This window comes from Pseudophryne corroboree, chromosome 1 (genome assembly GCF_028390025.1).
Source record: "Pseudophryne corroboree isolate aPseCor3 chromosome 1, aPseCor3.hap2, whole genome shotgun sequence".
Lineage (NCBI taxonomy): Eukaryota > Metazoa > Chordata > Amphibia > Anura > Myobatrachidae > Pseudophryne > Pseudophryne corroboree.
The window spans coordinates 1,087,486,769-1,087,507,044 of record NC_086444.1 but is presented as its reverse complement, the minus strand read 5'-3'; the positions used below and the strand labels follow the sequence as shown (position 1 = coordinate 1,087,507,044).

Below are 20,276 nucleotides of genomic sequence, written 5' to 3'. Positions count from 1 at the left end.
TGGCTGGATGAACGGTTGGTAAAAATGTTGACAGTGGATCATCCGGTATGTCCAATACTATACTGTATACCAAAGATACATAAGTCCCCTGATAGACCCCCTGGTCGCCCAATCGTGTCGGCAGAGAAATCGGTTCTGCAACCTCTAGCCAAATATGTAGATTTTTTGTTGCAGCCATTGGTATTGTGCAGCAGGGGCTATATCCGGGATACTGGTGACTTTTTAAACAAACTCACCTCTATTGATTCACTCCCAAAAGATTTTTTGTTTGCGACGATGGACGTTTCATTGTTATACACTGTGATCCCCCACGATAGTGGCATCTCAGCAGTCAGATTGGCATTGTTTAATTTTGATTTTGTGGGACCACCAATTGACTATGTATGTAAGATATTTGAGGTCATTCTGACTCAGAATCATTTTCAATACGCAGAGGCCTATTATGTGCAGAATGCTGGGACCGCGATGGGATCGAATCTGGCGCCGGTATATGCTAACATCTTTATGACGCAATATGACAGTGTTAATATTTATCCCAAGTACGGTCCCAGCTTTCTGCACTACTATAGGTATATTGATGATGTTTTTATTTTGTGGGGTAACACCCGTGAGAGCTTCTTACAGATGGTAACGGAATTGAATGGGCTTGATAGCCCGATTCGCTTTACGCACAATATTCAGACTGATCAAATAGAGTTCCTAGATGTATGTATCTTTAAGAAGGAGGACTCGATAGGGACCACCTTATTTCGAAAAAAAACCTGACAGAAATACATTCCTGCATTCCACTAGTCACCACCCCCGGGCCCTCAAGAATGGACTCCCGATTTCACAATTCCTACGTGTAATGCGAAACAATTCACAGGGTGATTTGAGGGAGCAACAACTTTCTGAGATGACGACCAGGTTTGAGGAAAGAGGTTATGGTACCAATCTGGTGAAAAAAGCATTGAAGAGGGCAAAATGCATCTTTTCTAGTGGGAGAAGTAAGTCCAAACCACAGATATCGGACAGGATGGTGATTACGACTCATTATGATATCAATGCCCCTGCATTCGCCAGTTCGGTCAGGAAACATTGGCCAATAATTGCCACGGATACCACATTTAAGAGTATAACCAAAAAACCATTGGTGTCATTTGCACGTGGACCAAACTTGAAGCAGCTTCTTATGCAGTCAATGAAGAACTTTAACAGTAAAACTAAAGAGACGTGGCTGCGTTCAAAAAAGCATGGCTGTTTTCGTTGCATGGAGTGTACCACCTGTAATAGTATGCTCACTGGTAAAGTATTTTCCCATCCCCATACTGGTAGGAAAATTCCTATTAAACATCATGTCACTTGTACCACGGATCACGTGATTTATGTCTTGGTGTGCCACTGCGGGCTGTATTACGTGGGGAAGACAATCACCACCTTCAGAGAAAGAATGGCAAATCATCGTCTTTCGATCAGACAAGCGTTGATTAATAAACAAAGTGACAAACCGGTGGCTCTGCATTTTTTGACCAATGGACACCAACTGGCAACGCTTAAATGCATGATCATAGACCATGTACCTAATTTACAGAGGGGTGGTGATCGTGGAAGAAAACTCCTTCAAAGTGAGTCCAGATGGATCTTCAGATTGGACACTAAAGCCCCTCTGGGTTTAAATGAGAGTATTAATATGAAATGCTTTCTCTAATAATTCTTTAAAAATGTATGAGGTTTTCACTGACCATGACTTTTGGGTTGTCAATTCATTAGTGTATTAGTTTGTGTATAGATTTGGGCCATGACATTAGGTTTGCGGGGTCCTTTTTTGCTTCTTGTTACGTGTATGTGTTGTATGTAAATTATTTTTATGTTTGTCAATATTGTGTTGGGTATTGGATGATGAGCTACTTTAGTGGATACATCTGTGTTTGAACATCACAGCTTTCTATTTTTGATTGGATATGTATTTGGATATATCAGGTGACTATTAGGCAATACAACTATAATGGGTTTGAGCTCGGTTGGTCCTTAGTAAACCCGTTGCTGAGTTGTCCCTCATCTGCGTAACATTTGCTAGCAGTATATATATATAATACCTTGGATCAGTATTCCAGTGTGAATCATTATTATGGTGAACATGTTCTACTTTTACTTATTGAGGATAAAAGCAACCCAAGTGGGTTATGTACTGACAGTCACATCTTGGAGGACGGGGCGGTGATGTGCGGGCGGCAGCCTGACACTCATAACGCCCTGTAACCATGGTGATGACTAAAGCAATCTCCTGGTAGCGCTGCGCCCACCGCTCGTCACCGGAAGTGACGTAGCGGTATTTGGGACGCATACCCAGGAAGTAAAGTACACAGTGGAACGCAGAGCGAGTTCGCTCTTTGTGAGCAGACTTGCAGACATAGAGACGCATGCGCAGACGGGTGGAACGCACGCCGGGAGTAGAGGACCTGACGGCTGGCTCACCTGTAAATTGTTACTCATTTAGATGTGTATATTTAGTCTGGTTTTTGTGATGTTCATGCACAGATGGCCCTACACTACAACGGTGTGTGAGTGACATGATGCTATGGTCTTGAACGGCCATTTAGTGACCGAGGTCGACGGACAGCTAAGTTACCATATATACCCCCATGACTCTGAAACACACCTTTGGAAATAATGTTTAGGCGTTGATACGCCACGTTGTTTGGAGATGATATTTCATGTTATTTCATGCTGAGCCACCGCGATTTGTTGTTCATCAATTTTTAATGCCCATGTTGGGGTGATATTAAAAAGGATATATTTTTCAAAGTTGGACTGAGTGCCCTTCTCTACAGAATCTTTGCATTTATCTGGACTGTAATGGAACAGAACTTAAGGAGCACCACATATTTAATTATTGGAGTGTGCAAGTATCCACACATAGGAGATATATATATATATATATATATATATATATATATACATATATACATACACACTGCAGAAGTGTGATTTGACTTGGAGTTACATTGTATTGTTTAAGTGTTCCCTTTATTTTATTGAGCAGTGTGTGTGTGTGTGTGTGTGTGTGTGTGTGTGTGTGTGTGTGTGTGTGTGTGTGTGTATGTATATATATATATATATATAGAAAGAAGACAAGCAGACTGCGGCACTCCAAATGTATAAAGGTTGTATTCAAATTACAGGGTTATGCCAGCACTGCATTAGGCAACGTTTCGGTACTCGCAAGTACCGTTTTCAAGCCCCATGCTGACAACCTTCAGTACAACAGATAGCAGTCTGCTTGTCTTCTTTCTACATTTTTTTACTGAAGGCACCCACCTTTTTAAATATCATTGCAAGCATTTGAGTGCGGGTTCATCCATTGGACTATATATATATATATATATATATATATATATATATACACACTGATCTTTTTATTGATAGGGGCCTCCACAAGTTTGTTGCCCATGGGCCCCCATACTAAGTATATTGTGAATAAGTAAGCCACTACAAAATTCTATCTAGATACATAGCTATATGCAATATATATATATATATATACACACACACACACACACACCTACATACACACATACAATTATATATATACACACACACAAAATATATATTATATATATATATATATATATGTATATACACACACACACATACATACATACATACATACACACACAATTATATATACACACACACACACACACACACACTATATATATATATATATATATATATATATATATACACACACACACACACGCCTACATACACACACACATACAATTATATATATACACAAACACACAATATATATATATATATATATATACACACACACACCTACATACACACACACACACATACAAACACACAATATCTATATATATATATATATATATAGATGGGACATAGGGAGGTTGAATCCGTAAAACATCCTTGTTTGCCTGATGACGATGTAAAATATACATCGAAACGTTGTAGTAATCCTGACTCCTTGTGAATTTATTACGCCGTGTGCTGCCGACTACAGTTGCTATATATATATATATATATATATATATATATATATATATATATATATTCGAGTATACTGCTCTCTGGCGTGCTGAACAGATGTCTCCTGTGGTGGTCTTGAAAAAGGCTCTGCGAAGCCGAAACGTCGACATGTATGTGTTGACTTCAATGGTCTAAATAAAACTTTTTATCTTTGGAAATTAATTGGTGAGTGCCCTCTATTTGAGACCCTCAGCAGGGTCTTGAAGATAATATGGTATATGTGGAAGTCTATACAGGCCTCCTTGTGGAGCACCCCACTGATGACTGTGATATAGCCGTGAGTGCGGACTTATACAATGCTATATATATATATACACACACACACAATTATATATACACATATAAACACACTATCTCTCTCTCTCTATATATATATATATATATATAGAGAGAGAGAGAGAGAGAGAGAGAGAGAGAGAGAGAGATTTATGGGAAGAACCTACCTTTGTTAAATCTCTTTCTGCGAGGTACACTGTATTCCACAGGGAATAACATTGGGGATGTACTAAAACAGTTCCTGATGGGAGGGGACGCACTGTTGCGGGCACAAGAACCCAGCATCCAGAGGAAGCATCCTGGGAGGCGGAAGTGTCGAAGGCATAGAACCTTATGAACGTGTTCACTGAGGCCCAGGTAGCCGCCTTGCACAATTGTTCAAGGGTCGCACCACAGTGGGCCGCCCAAGAAGGTCCAACAGACCTAGTAGAGTGGGTTTTGATGGTAGCAGGAGCTGGAAGGTCGGCCTGTACATAAGCATGTCTAATCCATCTGGCCAAAGTCTGCTTGTTAGCAGGCCAGCCACTTTTGTGAAAACCAAACAGTACAAAGAGAGAATCAGACTTCCTAAGGGAGGCTGTCCTCTTCACATAGATACGGAGAGCCCGTACTACATCCAAAGACCGCTCTTTGAAAGATTAATCTGGAGAGACAAAGGCCGGAACCACAATCTCCTGGGTAAGGTGGAAAGAAGACACCACCTTAGGTAGATAACCAGGGAGCATTCGAAGATCCACCTGGTCCTGGTGAAAAATCAGATAGGGGGACCTACAAGACAAGGCACCCAAATCTGATACCAATTTAGCAGAGGCAATAGCCAGCAGAAACAAGACCTTGAGGGAAAGCCACTTAAGGTCCGCGGATTAAAGGGGTTTAAACAGAGACTCTTGCAAAGCCTCCAGAACCACTGACAAATCCCAAGGAGCCACAGGTGGGACATAGGGAGGTTGAATCCGTAAAACATCCTGAGTGAATGTATGAACATCGGGCAGAGTCACAATTTTTCTCTGAAACCATACCGACAAGGCAGAAATATGAACCTTGAGGGAGGCCAGCCGAAGGCCCAAGTCAAGGCCCTGTTGTAGGAAGGCCAAAAGTTTGGCCGTACTAAACTTGTAAACATCATGATTGTTAGATGCGCACCAAGCAAAGTAAGAATTCCAGACCCTATGGTAAATCTGAGCAGACGCCGGCTTACGGGCCTTCAACATAGTTTGAATGACCGCCTCAGAAAACCTTTGGCCCTCAGTAGGGAAGCTTCAAGAGCCACGCCGTCAAAGCCAGTCGGGCCAAATCCTGGTATACACAAGGGCCCTGAACGAGGAGGTCTGGATGTTGCGGAAGTAGTAGAGGACGCTCAATCGAGAGACCCTGCAGGTCTGAGAACCAATGCCGTCTGGGTCACGCTGGAGCGATTAGAAGTAATATTCCTCCTTCTTGCTTGAACTTCCTTATCACCCTGGGCAGAAGTGACACCAGATGGAACACGTATGGCAGCCAAAAGTTCCATGGAATTGCCAGTGCATCCACGAACGCCGCTTGAAGATCCCTTGTTCTAGCTCTGAAGACCGGAACCTTGTGATTGTGTCGAGACACCATCAGGTCTACATCTGGTAGGCCCCACTTGTCCACTAGGAGTTGAAATACTTCTGGATGAAGGCTCCACTCTCCGGCGTGTACGTCCTGATGACTGAGGAAGTCCGCTTCCCAGTTGAGGACCCCTGGAATGAACATTGCCGATATGGCTGGCAGATGGCGTTCCGCCCATTGAAGAATCTTTGACACTTCCATCATTGCTGTGCCGCTTCGAGTGCCGCCTTGATGATTTATGTACACCACCGTAGTGGCGTTGTCGAACTGTACTTGAACAGGCCCGTTCAATACCAGATGCCGGGACAGTTTCAGAGCATTGAACACTGCCCGCAATTCTAGACACTCCTCCCTGGACCACTGACCCTAAAGAGAGTGTTGCTCTAACACCGTGCCCCATACCCTTAGACTGGCATCCGTAATCAGAAGAACCCAGTTGGAGATCCAGAAAGGATGACCCTTGCTCAATCGTTGGTCCTGCAGCCACCACGTCAGTGACAGACAGACCTCTGGAGACAAGGAGATAATTTGAGACCTGATCCGGTGAGGCAGGCTGTCCCACTTGGCAAGAATCAGTTTCTGCAGAAGGCGGGAATGAAATTGCGCATACTCCACCATGTCGAAAGCCGACACCACGAGGCCAAAGACTTGCATCGCCGAGTGTATCGACACACGCGGATGAGAAAGGAAGCAATGCATCTTGTCCTGAAGTTTCAGGACTTTCTCCGGTGACAAAAACAACCTCTGGTTGTGTGTGTCCAACAATGCTCCCAGGTGCATCATGCTCGGAGCAGGGACCAGGGATGATTTATTCCAGTTGATGAGCCACCCGTGTGCTTGCAGGAACTGGACCATCAAATCAAAATGACGGAGGAGAACTTCTGGGGAATTGGTCAGCAGATCGTCAAGATACGGCAGGATCCGGATGCCCCGGCGGCAGAGTGAAGCAATCATAACTGCCATGACCTTGGTGAAAATTAATGGAGCCATGGTCAGATCAAACGGTAAGGTCTGGAATTGGTAATGAAGATTTCCAATAGCAAACTGCAGGTATTGCTGATGTGACATGGCAATAGGGATATGCAGGTAAGCATCCTGTATAACCAGGGATACCATATAGTCCCCTGGTTACAAAGCCAGGACAATAGAGCGAAGGGTCTCCATACGAAATTTGGAGACCCTCACAAACTTGTTCAAAGATTTGAGGTTGAGAATGGGCCGGGAGGAACCATTCGGTTTGGGAACTTGGAACAGCGTTGAATAGTACCCCTTGCCCCTCCGAGCCAGAGGCACCAGCACTACCACTCCTGTGTCCAGGAGGGATTGTACCACTGAACGGAGAGTTGTTGTCTTCACCTGATCCGAAGGGATGTCCATCAGGCAACAGCGAGGAGGAGGACGTGTCTTGAAGGATATAGCGTATCCGTGAGTGACGACTTCCCATATCCAAGCATCTGAAGTGGTCTGCAACCATACCTGGGTGAACTGTAGAAGTCGGCCCCCCACCCTTGGATCCCCCTGGTGGAGGCCTGCCACATCATGCCGCAGGCTTGTCAGATTTGGAAGCCAGCAGATGGGCAGTCCATGCACGTTTAGGTTTGGGCTTGGTGGTTTTGGAAGCGTGAGACTGTTTCGGATACGCATGACCCTTTGCTTTACCCAAAGGGTAAAAGGAACAAAAGGAAGTACTCCTAGCCTTCGGGGCCAAAGGAGTAGTACTAGGTAGACATGCAGTCTTAGCAGACGCCAAGTCAGCGACAATCTTGTTGAGATCCTTACCAAAGAGCATGTTTCCTTTAAACGGGAGCACCTCCAGGGTTTTCTAAGAGTCCAAGTCTACCGACCAGGACCACAACCAGAGAATCCGGAGAGCCAAAATGGATGTCGTAGCAGCCTTGGCCGCCAGCACACCTGCATCTTTAATGTAATGAGATGCCATGACAATATAAGAGACATTGTCTGTCATGTTCAGAAAAATTGGATGGAAACTCTGCCTCTATTTCTTGAGCCCATGCCTCAATAGCTTCTGCGGCCCAAGTAGCCGCAATGGTGGGCCTATGCGCAGCCCCTGCAAGTGTATAGATAGCTTTTAAGCAGCCCTCCACCCGCTTATCCGACGGTTCCTTGAGAGAAGTGACGGTAGTGACAGGCAGAGCAGATGACACCACCAGCCGAGCGATTTGCAAATCCAACGGCGGTGGCGTTTCCCAATTTTTACTCAATTCTGCCACAAGGGGATAGCGGGCTAGCATCTTCTTGTGTGGGGTGAATTTCTTTCCTGGGTTTTCCCAGGATTCCTGACGTATGTCAACCAAGTGGTCAGAATGAATTAAAACTACTTTAGTAACCTTCTGACGTTTTGAACCTGTCCGGTTTCTAAGATGTAGTAGCAGGCTCAGAGTCATCATCAATCTGAAGAATGAGCCTCATAGCTTCTAATAAATCAGGAACATCTACCTGTGAAACAGATTACCCATCAGAAAAGTCATGGTCAGTATACATCCATCTTCATCAGAAGAGGTATCTGGAACATGCGTGGATTGAGAGGAAGTTACAGCCGCTTAGAGAACTTCTTAGGTTTAGTCTTATGGGGGCGAGGGTCAGGAACACTTTTACCCAAAGAGTTATTCAATTGCTGTAACTGAGTGGACAGAGCATCTGTCCATGGCGAATTAACCGCAGGGACCATATAAGGCTGACAAGGCACAGGAGGTCCCACAGGGGGTGCAAGTCTAGTTACCAGCGTAGTCAGTAAATTAGAAAAGGCCCTGATGTGCCCCCGTTGTTACAAACTGACTGGGGGGGGGGGTACATAACACCCAACACCTGACAGGGAGAGCATGACAGAAGAGAGGTGACGGTGAGAGTCAGTGGATGACAGGGAGAGGATGACGGTGAGATGGTGGGAGTCAGTGGGTGACAGGGAGAGGGTGAGAGTCAGCGGGTGACAGGTAGAGGGTGACAGAGGAGAAAGGTAACTGGGAGATGGTGAGTGTCATTGGGTGACATTGAGAGGGTAAGAGTCAGTGGGTGACAGGGAAACGGTGACAGGAGCAAAAGGTGATAGGGAGATTCAGTAGGTGACAGAGGTTGACGGGGAGATGGTGGGAGTCAGTGGGTGACAAGGAGAGGGTGACGGGGAAAGGGTGAAAGTCAGCAGGTGACAGAGAAGAAAGTTGACAAGGAGAGATGGTGAGTGCTATTGGGTGACAGTGAGAGGGTAAGAATCAGTGGGTGACTGGGAAAGGGTGACAGGAGAAAGAGGTGACTGGGAGATGGTGAAAGTCAGTGGGTGACAGGTAGAGGGTGACGGGGAGATGGTGAGAGTCAGTTGGTGGACGGGACAGCGTGACAGAAGAGGGTGACAGCTGGGGAGAGGTAGCGGGAGCTGACAGACAAAGGGTGGCACTGCAGAGATGCAGTGAGTGACATGCAATGGAAACAGCATTAAAAAATGTAAGCTTACCTCACAATCACTGGTCTCCAATTGTACAGCCAGAGAATGTCCTCACCGTGCGACAATACCTACAATGCACAAAATAATATGCATATGACTTGGAGAATCAGTGGGAGATGGATAGAGGGTGACGCCAGAGAAAAGCAGTGGCTGGCAGTGGTAGACAGATATAGGGTGACGCCAGAGAAAGGCAGTGGGAGATGGATAGAGGGTGACGCCAGAGTCAGTGGGTGACAGGGAAGGGGTGACAGGCACGAGAAGTGACGGGGAGATGGTGAGAGTCAGTGGGTGACAGGAGAGAGAGGTGAAGGGGAGAGGTGAGCGTCAGTGGATGACAGTGAGAGGGTAAGAGTCAGTGGGTGAGTGGTAAAGAGTGACAGGAGTGAGAGGTGAAGGGGACATGGTGAGAGTCAGTGGGTGACAGGGATAGAGATGGATAGAGGGTGATGCCAGAGAAAGACCATGGGTGGCAGGGAGAGGGTGACAGGGGAGAGAGGTGACGGGGAGATGGCAAGTCAGTGGGTGACAGGTAGAGGGTGATGGGGAGATAGTGAGAGTCAGTGGGTGACTGAGATGGTGAGAGTCAGTGGGTGACAGGAGCGAGAGGTGACAGGGAGATGGTGAGTCAGTGGGTGACAGGTAGAGAGAGATGGTGAGAGTCAGTGTATGACAGGAGAGAGAGGTGTCTGGGAAACGGTGATAGCGAGTGACAAGGAGAGGGTAAGAGTCAGTGGGTGACAGGGAAAGTGTGACAGGAGCGAGAAGTGATGGGGAGATGGTGAGAGTCAGTGAGTGACAGGAGAGAGAGATGAAGGGGAGAGGTGAGAGTCAGTGGATGACAGTGAGAGGGTAAGAGTCAGTGGGTGACGGGTAAAGAGTGACAGGAGTGAGAGGTGACGGGGAGATGGTGAGAGTCAGTGGGTGACAGGGAGAGGGTGACTGGGACAGGGTGAGAGTCAGTGGGTGACAGGGAGAGGGTGACAGAGGAGAAAGGTGATGGGGAGATGGTAAGAGTCAGCGAGAGATGAGGGGCAGAGGGTGGCACTGCAGAGAGGCAGTGGGTGACAGGCAGTGGGAAACAGCATTAAAAATGTAAGCTTTCCTCACTTGACTCCAATCGGACAGCCAGAGAAGGTCCTCACTGTGCAAAAATACCTACAATTGACAAAACAATATTTTTATATTATAATTAATGTCTGCATTAATCAATTACTATAATAAATATTATAATTCATATTTTAAATTAAATCTACACATACACAGATGTAGCTAGGCTCATCATGGCTGCATCCTGCCATGACATGCACTTTTTTTGATGGCTCTCCTCTTTCTGCGTAGGCTCCTCTTCTGCTGGATGGCATTACTCTCCACTCCTGTGATGGGAGAGGAGAAGGAGAGGGGAGGGAATAGGATGGGAGGGGTGAAAGCAGGAGTAGTGCAGTGTCTTCAGAGAGGAGGGAAGAGGAGGGGGTGGCGCTGCTGCCTGTCTGTCAACAAGCTTGACAGTGCAGCAGGGAGGAGTAATGAGTAAGGAAAAAGATGGGGGGGGGGGGGGCGCCTGCGGGGGATCCTGCGCTTGTCACAGGGAAAGATGGCCTTTTCATGCTGCCGGCGCCGCTGTCTGTCAATAAAATTAGACAGGTGCAAGTTGAGGCAGACGGCAGCAGCAGTCGGTGAGGAGACACAGCGCAGAGGATCAGAGATGGGGGAGGCGGGCCATGGGAACCACTCTTCCTGCTGCTGGGGCCACTGCCTGTTATACACTGTGACAGGCAGCGGCTGCTACAGCCAGCAGGCATAGAGAAGAGGGCCAGTCAGAGATGAGGGAGGCGGGCTGCAGGAGCCGATCTTCATGCTGCCAGCGACACTGCCTGAAATACACTGTATATTTCAGAAGAGGCAGCCCCAACACTGACACTCCTGGCACTGTGATAAATAATTCTACAAATTAGATGGAAATATATATTCCCACTCTAATAGGCCCTACACACTGGCCGACAATCCCCAAAGATATGAACGATCTCGTTCATTATTGAACGAGATACCGTTCATATCTTTGAGTGTGGAGTCACCAGCGATGAACGATGCGCGGCCCCGCGTTCGTTCATCGCTGGTGTCCTGTCCGCTGTGCATACAGACTAATATGAACGATCTCGTCCATATTCGCCTGCACTTCTATGGAGCCTGGTGACGGGGGGTGTGACGAAACTTCACTGCCTTCCCTGCCACCGGGTCTCCCGTCCGCCGTCGGGCAGCTTGGCGGCGGATCTTTAAATATGTAGGGCCCTTTAGAGTGCATTAATCCGGGAGTGGTTCGTTTTATCGACAGTGTCTAGGTCGACAATGTTTAGGTCGACCCCTGTAGGTCGACAGTCACTAGGTCGACATGGATGGAAGGTCGACAGGGTTTCTAGGTCGACATGTGCTAGGTCGACAGGTCGAAAGGTCGACATGAGGAATTTATTTCTTTTGTGTCGTTTTTTTCGTAAAGTGACCGGGATACCAAATTAGTGCACCTCCTCCCCTCGCATGGCTCGCTTCGCTCGCCATGCTTCGGGCATGGTGCCTTCGCTTCGCTCGGCACACTTTACCGTTCCAATCATAGTCCACGTGGATCGTTAAGTATGAAAAATCCAAAGAATTTTTTTTAAAAAAAAACTCATGTCGACCTTTAGACCTGTCAACCTAGCACATGTCGACCTAGAAACCCTGTCGACATTCCATCCATGTCGACCTAGTGACTGTCGACCTACAGTGGTCGACCTAAACATTGTCGACCTAGACACTGTCGATCTTCAGACCCGATCCCCATTAATCCACCTCAGCTGCATGTAATAAGGGTTTGGTTAGGACCCCTGTTAGGCTGACAGAAAAGGCAATAAATAGATAATTACTACGCTTCTGGATGCTTGTTACTTATATCACATCAAATATATATATATATTCAAAACAGAAAAAAACTGCGGCACTCAGGGACTAATAGAAAGTCAGTGTATTAGGCAATACATAACATCAATCGACGTTTTGGGGAATTTAACCCCTTTATCAAGATGTAAGGGCACCGGGGCATTTTTATTATTTATGGGAGTGCCGGGCTGTTTGTACAGATTATATATATATATATATATATATATATATATATATATATGGAAAAAATCAGGAGAATGCGCCCATAGTGCAGATAAATTTATTTCACACATAAATTAAAAACAAGGCATTCCATGGATTATAAAAAAAATCGTACCATAAAAGACCCACTCTTTGGGCCAGTTTCAACACATGAAACAATCCACCAGGCAATCCACCAAACCTGCTGCAATCAGAGACCGGACCATGCACCGCGCCGGTATAAGCCGAACTCGTCAGGTCACTCACAGTGAAGCAGCCGGGATGTGTGAGCCGAGTAGGAGATGACGCACGTCTGGCAAGCCCCGCCTCTACACGTTTCGTAGTTACTTCGTCAGGAGGCTGGCTTGTCAGACGTAGTGGGAGCTATATATATCACAGCAGGATATTTTACAAGCTGTATCCACTAATTAGCAGCAGTTATATTGATTCTCCTCAATTACAGCCTTAGCATGCAACAGGAATACATAGATAATGACACAGATAATTAAACATCTACCGGGCAAGCATATATTAATAAATACCCAGTAGCCCACATACTCAAAACATTTTAGGAATGGATTATACATTTTTTATCAGTAAAACACAATTATCTAACCTTAATGGAACTCATTAATTTCCACATTGATGTTTAGTTTTTTTAGTCATTAGGTGTCTGCTAAATAAAGTGCTAGTGCAAACTTCATACAGGAATATGCTGCCATCCATCTATGCTAATTATACAGTTTAATAATATCTACTTGTGGTCTAGCCCTACATTTTTTCATTTCACATAATGTCCGAATGGCAGCCAGCCACAATCAAAGGCAATAAGCGGCTTAAGCACACTGTGAGAAACCATGCAATTGTAGTTATAATAGACAGTATTGCAATAAATGTATCTATCAGTTTCAAATTGCTCACAATATATTATCAGATTATTCCCATTGACAAAGCTATTCGCTTCTATTACACAATCCTCCTGCATTTAGAAACCCATTTTCTCACATCAGAAAGATCAGAGTGTGACAGAGAATGTCACTATCAGAGTATTAAACATTGTTAATGAGAATTACATATAGCAGCCATTCTCCTGGAGCCTAGATTAATGGCGCCCCTTATTTGAGGAAATCTATAGACAGAAAAAGTCCAGACAGAGTATATTATCTGTCTCTAATAAACGGAGTGATCTCATAGTTTTCATTGAGACCATGAGGGATCAGCGTATTGAGTGTTAATATCCAGAATGTCTTCCTCTTAAGTAAACGTTCATCTCTATTTCCTCCCTCTTTAGTGAGTGTCACATGTTCGATGCCGGCAAATCTTAAAAGGGACAGGTCTGCGTTATGTCGTTCTAGAAAATGCCTTGGGACGCTGTGATTCATAACTCTATTCTTAATATTTCTACTATGCTCAAGTATTCTAGTTTTCAGTACTCTTTTGGTCTTTCCAACATATCTAAGACCGCAGGGGCATATGAGAACTTAAATACAGAAGCTAGTATAACAATTTATAAAAGATTGAATAATGTGATTATAACTTAGGGAATTTTTCTCCATGATCTTTTTGGCCCCTTTATCAGCCAGATTACAAACTTTGCACCCCCCACACTGAAAAAAGCCTTTAACGGGTGCAAGGAAATGAGCGTCCTTTTCCACCTGAACCTTCTCAAGTTTACTTTTTGACACCATAGTTTTTAAGGATCTTGCCTTTCTATAGATAATGTCGGGTTTTTTGGGGAGCTCAGGTCCCAATACGGGGTCCAATTTAAGAATCTTCCAATTTTTTTGGGCTATTCTCTCCAAATCCCTAAAACCAGTACTAAATTGTGTAACCAGTGGGCAGAAAATCTTACGTTCTCCGTTATCTTTATTCTTATATACCAATAACGAATCTCTTTCCCTATCCCTAGCTTTAAGCATAGCCATCTGTGTAAGATCTTTAGGGTAACGCCTCTCCATGAATCTGTCTGAATATATTTCGGCTTGTTCATCAAACTTGGAGAGGTTGGTACAATTTCTTCTTAGTTGAGTATATTGGGAGTACGGTATATTCTCCTTCCACTGAGGAAGATGACAACTCTTAAAATCCAGATAGCTGTTGCTATCTACCTTTTTAAAATGTGTAAAGGTCTCTATCTGACCTGTATTTATAAAATCTTCAGTGGAAATGACTAAATCCAAGAATTCTAGCCTATTTGGATCAAACGTACCCGTGAATCTCAAATTATATGTATTCACATTAATTTTTCCCAGAAATTCAAGCCACTCCATTTCATTCCCATCCCAGCCAATAATCAAATCGTCTATGTATCTTTTATATATGACAATTTTAGATCTCATCTCACCTTTCAACGTTTCAACCTCCCATTGGCCCATGTAGATGTTAGCTAGGCTTGGGGCACAAATGCTCCCCATGGCCGACCCGCATACCTGTTGGTACCATTCTTCCAGAAATGTAAAGTAGTTATACTTAAGCACAAACTCTAAACACTGACAATGAATTTACACTTTGTATCACTAATCTATTGGTATTATAAGAATATATATATTGGTATATAAGAATAAAGATAAGGGAGAACGTAAGATTTTCTGCCCACTGGTTACACAATTTAGTACTGGTTTTAGGGATTTGGAGAGAATAGCCCAAAAAAATTGGAAGATTCTTGAATTGGACCCCGTATTGGGACCTGAGCTCCCCAAAAAACCCGACATTATCTATAGAAAGGCAAGATCCTTAAAAACTATGGTGTCAAAAAGTAAACTTGAGAAGGTTCAGGTAGAAAAGGACGCTCATTTCCTTGCACCCGTGAAAGGCTTTTTTCAGTGTGGGGGGTGCAAAGTTTGTAATCTGGCTGATAAAGGGGCCAAAAAGATCATGGAGAAAAATTCCCTAAGTTATAATCACATTATTCAATCTTTTATAAATTGTTATACTAGCTTCTGTATTTAAGTTCTCATGTGCCCCTGCGGTCTTAGATATGTTGAAAAGACCAAAAGAGTACTGAAAACTAGAATACTTGAGCATAGTAGAAATATTAAGAATAGAGTTATGAATCACAGCGTCCCAAGGCATTTTCTAGAACGACATAACGCAGACCTGTCCCTTTTAAGATTTGCCGGCATCGAACATGCGACACTCACTAAAGAGGGAGGAAATAGAGATGAACGTTTACTTAAGAGGAAGACATTCTGGATATTAACACTCAATACGCTGATCCCTCATGGTCTCAATAAAAACTATGAGATCACTCCGTTTATTAGAGACAGATAATATACTCTGTCTGGACTTTTTCTGTCTATAGATTTCCTCAAATAAGGGGCGCCATTAATCTAGGCTCCAGGAGAATGGCTGCTATATGTAATTCTCATTAACAATGTTTAATACTCTGATAGTGACATTCTCTGTCACACTCTGATCTTTCTGATGTGAGAAAATGGGTTTCTAAATGCAGGAGGATTGTGTAATAGAAGCGAATAGCTTTGTTTATCAATGGGAATAATCTGATAATATATTGTGAGCAATTTGAAACTGATAGATACATGTATTGCAATACTGTCTATTATAACTACAATTGCATGGTTTCTCACAGTGTGCTTAAGCCGCTTATTGCTTTTGATTACGGCTGGCTACTATTCGGACATTATGTGAAATGAAAAAATGTAGGGCTAGACCACAAGTAGATATTATTAAACTGTATAATTAGCATAGATGGATGGCAGCATATTCCTGTATGAAGTTTGCACTAGCACTTTATTTAGCAGACACCTAATGACTAAAAAACTAAACATCAATGTGGAAATTAATGAGTTCAATTAAGGTTAGATAAGTGTGTTTTACTGATAAAAAAAAAAATTTATAATCCCTTCTTAAAATGTTTTGAGTATGTGGGCTACTGGGTATTTATTAATATATGCTTGCCCGGTAGATGTTTAATTATCTGTGTCATTATCTGTGTATTCCTGTTGCATGCTAAGGCTGTAATTGAGGAGAATCAATATAACTGCTGCTAAGTAGTGGATACAGCTTGTAAAATATCCTGCTGTGATATATATAGCTCCCACTACGTCTGACAAGCCAGCCTACTGACGAAAGTAACTACGAAACGCGTAGAGGCGGGGCTTGCCAGACGTGCATCATCTCCTACCCAGCTCACACATCCCGGCTGCTTCACTGTGAGTGACCTGACGAGTTCGGCTTATACCGGCGCGGTGCATGATCCGGTCTCTGATTGCAGCAGGTTTGGTGGATTGCCTGGTGGATTGTTTCATGTGTTTAAACTGGCCCAAAGAGTGGGTCTTTTATGGTATGAGTCTTTTCTAATCCATGTAATGCCTTGTTTTTAATTTATGTGTGAAATAAATTTATCTAAATTTATCTGCACTATGGGCGCATTCTCCTGATTTTTTTCCAGACACAGTTTGCTCAAGGAGTTCTGAGCTTCATTTGGAGATTTGCAGTGGTGTTGGTTACACCAGTGCTACAGCCCAGGAATTCACTCACTGTGGACTGACAAACTTTCATTATAGGATCACCAGCGCACCTGTACCTTTTTCTCCAGCTATATATATATATATATATATATATATATATATATATATATATATAATATTACCAAATGAAGACAGAGGCACTCGAGGATTTAAGTAGACGAAAAGTGTAATCAAAGCATACAGATAGCCTTGATTACACTTAAATCCTCGAGAGCCGCTGTCTTAATTTGGGAGTATGCAAATTTGTCTCAGAAGGCACCGGGGTATAAAAACAAGCCAGGAAGAGTGCCGGTCCATTCTACAGTGTGTGTGTATATATATATATATATATATATATATACACAGGTTGAGTATCCCATATCCAAATATTCCGAAATACGGAATATTCCGAAATACGGACTTTTTTGAGTGATAGTGAGATAGTGAAACCTTTGTTTTTTGATGGCTCAATGTACAAAAACTTTGTTTAATACACAAAGTTATTACAAATATTGTATTAAATGACCTTCAGGCTGTGTGTATAAGGTGTATATGAAACATAAATGAATTGTGTGAATGTACACACACTTTGTTTAATTCACAAAGTTACAAAAAATGTTGACTAAAATGATCTTCAGGCTGTGTGTATAAGATGTATATGTAACATAAATGCATTCTGTGCTTAGATTTAGGTCCCATCACCATGATATCTCATTATAGTATACAATTATTCTAAAATATGGAAAAATCCGATATCCAAAATACCTCTGGTCCCAAGCATTTTGGATAAGGGATACTCATAAGGGATACTCAACCTGTATATATATATATATATGTGTGTGTATATGTGTATATATTTTTGTATAGCCATTGAAATGAATATGTATTGAGAATTAATATCAGGAAGGCCTGTATTTATATAATATCACATTTATTGTGCAATCACACTCAGAAATATGCATCAAAAATATATATCAATAAGCATCAATAAAATGGTAAAATTCTAAGGAGAGTGATAAGATCATTTATTTGTTCTCTCCTTTATATTCATATATTAAAACAAGTAATTTGATTCCTAGGATAGTATAAAATACTTTGGAAATAGTAACTATTGGCAAACTCCCAGACTTTATCCTCCTCCAAAGAATGAAAATAATGTATTTTAGGGGGTAATTCCAAGTTGATCGCAGCAGGAAATTTTTTAGCAGTTGGGCAAAACCATGTGCACTGCAGGGGAGGCAGATATAACATGTGCAGAGACAGTTAGATTTGGGTGGGTTATTTTGTTTCTGTGCAGGGTAAATACTGGCTGCTTTATTTTTACACTGCAATTTAGATTGCAGATTGAACACACCACACCCAAATCTAACTCTCTCTGCACATGTTATATCTGCCTCCCCTGCAGTGCACATGGTTTTGCCCAACTGCTAAAAAATTTCCTGCTGCGATCAACTTGGAATTACCCCCTTAGTTCATTAGTAACAATGAAGTTCACAGCAGCTGATTGTGTCCAAATAGTATCATTAGTAGCTGATATGCACCTCGGAGCTGGATGTATATAATAGTGCTGCAATTGCCGGTGTCCTGGCTAATAAGTTTGTTTATCCAAGAACTATACACTGGTATAATTACCCTTCCTGGTGTCTCTTATCAATCAGCCACATGTACAGTATCTCCACTGCACGGCCCTTTCTCCCAATGGTGATGCATTCACCGCTGGCGGGACTTCTGGCTGGTCACGGGTGCCTCCGTAAGGTGTTTCCCAATAGCGCCAGATGATCTGACCGTGGGTGCCACTGTCCGCTCATGAGCGCCTGCTCGCTATGGCTTTCCCGGTGATAGTAATGATAGCTGCTATATAAATGGTTATTTGTCAATAACAGTTTGGTTGCATGAATTCCAGCAGCATGTGCAGTGCCAGATTAAGGTCCACATGGGCCTGCAGCTGAAATTTACAAAGGGCCTATTATACGCATCCACCAAGGGTTTGACTAGTGATGTGGAGGGCATGACCAGTAGCACCCATTTCTACATTCACAGCAGCACCCATTACTACACTCACACCGCAGAACCCAATTTTACACTGACACTACAACCCATTACTACACTCATACAGCAAACCCGTTAAGACACTCACACAACAGCACCCGTTACTACACACACACAACAGCACTCCTTATTACACTCACACGGCAGCACCCTTTACTACACACACATCAGCACCTGATACGACACTCACACCGCAGAACCCCTAACCACACTCACACCACCGAACCCCTTACCACACTCGCTCCGCAACGCCCCTTACTACACACACACACACATCACTGCACCCCTTACTACACATAGTGCAGCACCTCTTACTACACTCACACGGCAGCACTCGATGCTACACTCACACGGCAGCACCCGATACTACTCACACAGCAGCACCCGATACTACACTCACACAGCAGCACCCATTAACTACCCACACCTAGCACTTATAAGCCATTCATTTATCAATTTCAACATCCCAGTGCCCACCAACACATTCACCTCCCCACACCACCACATATACACACACAGTACACACACACATCCATCACCACCACATACACACACACACACAAAGTATACATACCTCCACCACCACATATATACACACACACACACATCCCCGCCACCACGTATACACACACACATCCCCTCCACCACATATACACACAGAGTACACATACATAAAGTACACACACCTCCAAAACCAAACCACATATACACACACACACACACACACACATCCCTCCACCATCACATTTATACACACATAAATTACACACACCTCCACCACTACACACACAGTACACCCACACCCACCACCACATATACACACACAGTATACAAAGTACACACACCCCCCCCTCCACCCCCACATATACACATACAAAGTACACATACACACACCTCTACCACTACATATAAACACACATAGACACCTCCACCACCATATATACACACAGAATACACATACATACACACACCATCACCACCATGGAGGTAATTCCAAGTTGATTGCAGCAGCATTTTTGTTAGCAATTGGGCAAAACCATGTGCAGTGCAGGGGAGGCAGATATAACATGTGCAGAGAGAATTAGATTTGGGTGGGGTGTGTTCAATCTGCAAACTAATTTGCAGTGTAAAAATAAAGCAGACAGTATTTACGCTGCACAGAAACAAAATAACCCACCCAAATCTAACTCTTTCTGCATATGTTATATCTGCCTCCCCTGCAGTGCACATGGTTTTGCCCAATTACTATTAAAAATCCTGCTGCGATCAACTTGGAATTACCCCCCATAAAC

General features: G+C 43.5%; 1 protein-coding gene and 1 long non-coding RNA gene across 5 annotated transcripts in view; one reads left to right on the top strand and one right to left on the bottom strand.

Annotated features, from left to right (window-relative positions):
- Positions 1-10,514, bottom strand: part of LOC134927233 (uncharacterized) — a 33,415-nt gene extending 22,901 nt beyond the window's left edge. Inside the window, exons 1-2 of the long non-coding RNA XR_010177582.1 lie at positions 10,466-10,514; positions 9,368-9,426 (exon numbers count right to left, since the gene is read on the bottom strand). This is a non-coding gene — a long non-coding RNA (uncharacterized LOC134927233). The remainder of the gene's footprint in view (positions 1-9,367; positions 9,427-10,465) is intronic.
- Positions 1-20,276, top strand: part of LOC134927186 (uncharacterized) — a 362,077-nt gene that overhangs the window by 110,493 nt on the left and 231,308 nt on the right. The window lies entirely within an intron of this gene.